Source organism: Artibeus jamaicensis, unplaced genomic scaffold (assembly GCF_021234435.1).
Source record: "Artibeus jamaicensis isolate MK-2021 breed Jamaican fruit bat unplaced genomic scaffold, CSHL_Jam_final contig_415, whole genome shotgun sequence".
NCBI lineage: Eukaryota > Metazoa > Chordata > Mammalia > Chiroptera > Phyllostomidae > Artibeus > Artibeus jamaicensis.
This window is the reverse complement of record NW_026521823.1, coordinates 41,074,481-41,077,498: the sequence shown is the minus strand read 5'-3', so window position 1 is coordinate 41,077,498 and position 3,018 is coordinate 41,074,481.

Here is a 3,018-nt window from a genome sequence, read left to right as displayed (position 1 = left end):
CCCACCCCAGACCCCCCTGGGAGGGGGGGCCTGTCAGGAGAGGCCACGGGTCTGCTCTCTGCCCCTGGGGTTTCCAACAGGGCAGCTTCTGGGGGAACCTCCCGCCCTTTGGCCCCACCTTTTAAATGGGAACCCAGCCCCCCCAGTGTGCTCACCTGCTTACCAGATCCTGGATGAGCCCTCTTCCTCCTGGAAGCCCCCCAGGCTGTTAGTGCCAGGTAAGCTTGATTCTTATTTATTGGTAATGGCACGTGTCATCGGTCTCAACATCCCAATAAATTCCTAAGCAGACAATTATAGTGCCCCCCCCCCGCCGGGGACCAGGCAAAACAGTTCTCAACACTCCTTCCCCATGAATTAACACTACCCACCAATTCGATGTTAATGACACTTAACATTATTGAAATGGCACATTTATGATATGGCACAGACCGTATGTTGGATCAGAAAAAGTCACAGTGAATATCAAAAGACTGAAAGTATATGTAGGGTGTTCTATGGCCAGGTGGAATTAGATAGAAATCAATAACAAGACACATAGAGAATATCCACGGTTGCATAATACAAGACCAATATTTAAAATCAATTTTATTCATATGTATACTAGCAATGAACAAGTGAATATTTAAACTGAAAAACTTCTGTTTGTGATAGCATCACACAGCATAAAATACTCTGTGAAGTTACATCTTAAAAAAACACCAATTTAGGTTTAAAAAAATCGCTAGAGGTTTTTCTAGCGACCACCAGGGGTCAGACTTTTAGTTGCGGCTCCAATACCAAAGTCTCCCAGACTGGAGTCTTGCGTCCCGATTTTCAAATAGCTTCTAAATTTTCTTGCATTATTTAAAGTTGCTTCTTTTTAAAAAGCTCAAAACCTTCCCTGCTCGTGTGAAGAGGTGTTTTATACTATCTGTGATCCCAACCACAAAATTCCGAAGAGCAATGCGAACCCAGACACACGGGAAGAGAAAGCGAGCTCAGAGCGGTGATTGTCTGACAATAAAATGAACTTAAAGTAACCGTGAGCGGTTTGTGCTTCCTCCTGCAGTACCCGACGGATTTCCAGGTTCACCAGAGCCGGTCTGTCCCGACCACCAATGTGCTATCCTTCTGCCCAGGACGCGTGGGGCAGAGGGGCCGCCCCCACGAGGAGCTGGGCCGACTTGGAAGGAGCAGCAGGTACCCAGGGCTGCGCGGAGGTCCCCACGCTGGACAGCCCCACGGAGATGCTCCGCTGACGGCCACCCCCAGCCCCCGCCCCCCCCCACCGGCCCCCAGCCCGGCCTGCTGGGACCCGGAAGTTTTACAATCGTTCATATAAAAGACAGTTATTTTTTAATTTAATTTTTTATTGATTATGCTGTTACAGTTAAGTTGTTCTATTCCCCCCCTTCATTCCCCTCCACCCTACCCCCCGTCCCCACCATTACCCCCCTTAATTTATGACCATGTGTCTCAAGTTCTTTAGATTCTATGTTTCCCATACTATTCTTGCCCCCCCATCTATTTTCTATCTACTGTCTATGCTACTTATTTCTGTACCTTCTCCCCACTTCTCCTCCTCCCACTCCCCTGTTGCTAACCCTCCTTGAGATCTTCATTTCTATGTTTCCACTCCTGATCTAGCTGTCCTTTTAGTTTGCTTTTGTTTTAGGTGTGGTTGTTAATAACTGCGAGTTTATTGTCCTTTCACTGTTCATGTTTCTTTAACTTCTTTTTCTTAGATAAGTCCCTTTAACATTTCATATAATAAGGGCTTGGTGATGATGAACTCCTTGAATTTGATCTTATCTGAGAAGCACTTTATCTGTCCTTCCATTCTAAATGAAAGTTTTGCTGGATAGAGCAATCTTGTTGTAGGTCTTTGGATTTCATGACTTGGAATACCTCTTTCCAGCCCCTTCTTGCCTGTAAGGTCTCTTTTGAGAAATCCGCTGACAGTCTGATGGGGACTCCTTTGTAGGTGACTGTCCCCTTAGCTCTTGCTGCTTCTAGGATTCTCTCCTTCATTTTAATCTTGGCTAATGTAATGATGATGTGCCTTGGTGTGTTCCTTCTTGGCTCCAACTTCTTTGGGACTCTCTGAGCTTCCTGGATTTCCTGGAAGTCTATTTCCTTTGCCAGATTGGGGAAATTCTCCTTTATTATTTGTTCAAATAATTTTTCCACTGGTGGCTGTGCCTTTCCCCCCTTCTGGTACCCCTATAATTTGGATGTTGGAGCGTTTAAAGATGTCCTGGAAGTTCCTAAGACTCCTCATTTTTTTGAATTCTTGCTTCTTCACTCTTTTCTGTTTGGCCATTATTTGCTTTCTTCTAATCCACTCCATTGATTCGAGTCCCAGTTTCCTTTTCATTGCTATTGGTTTCCTGTGCAATTCCATTCATTTCAATTAGTTTCGCCTTCATATATTTGTCTAATTTGTCGGTATAATCAACCAGTTCTGTGAGGATCCTGATGACCAGTGTTTTAAACTGTGCGTCTGAGAGTTTTGCTATTTCTTCATCGCTTAGATTTATAGGCTCTGGGGCTTTGAGATCTTCTTGAGCCATTTTTGGTCTTTTCACACCCGTTAAGTATGAGGAGCGGAGCCTTGGACTCCCAGGTCGCTGGGTTGTGACGCTGTACGTGGGGGCGTGGTCAGAGCGGGGAAATGGCGACCCCCTCTGCTGCTTCTCACAGCTGGGTGATGAGAAGCTATGTAGCATGAGGGGGGTGGGAATGCGCACCGCTTGCCGCTGGGGCTGCTGGGTCCCATCCAATCGCCCACTCCCTCGCTTGTCTATTCCCGCAGGGATGCGAGACCACAGTCAACCCGCAGCCCTGCTCCCTCGCTGTTTCCCCGCGGTCGCTCGCTGAGTTGCCCACCAGGTCCAACCCTGCGCCTGGATTCCGCGTACCTGAGTCCGTCGGACTGAATTTTCCTGTGCTACCCCGCTCTGCCAGCTGCTGGTTTCGCTCCTCTTACCGGTCAGGCTGAAGAATTTGTTGTTAACGGACTTCTGAAAAGTTCAA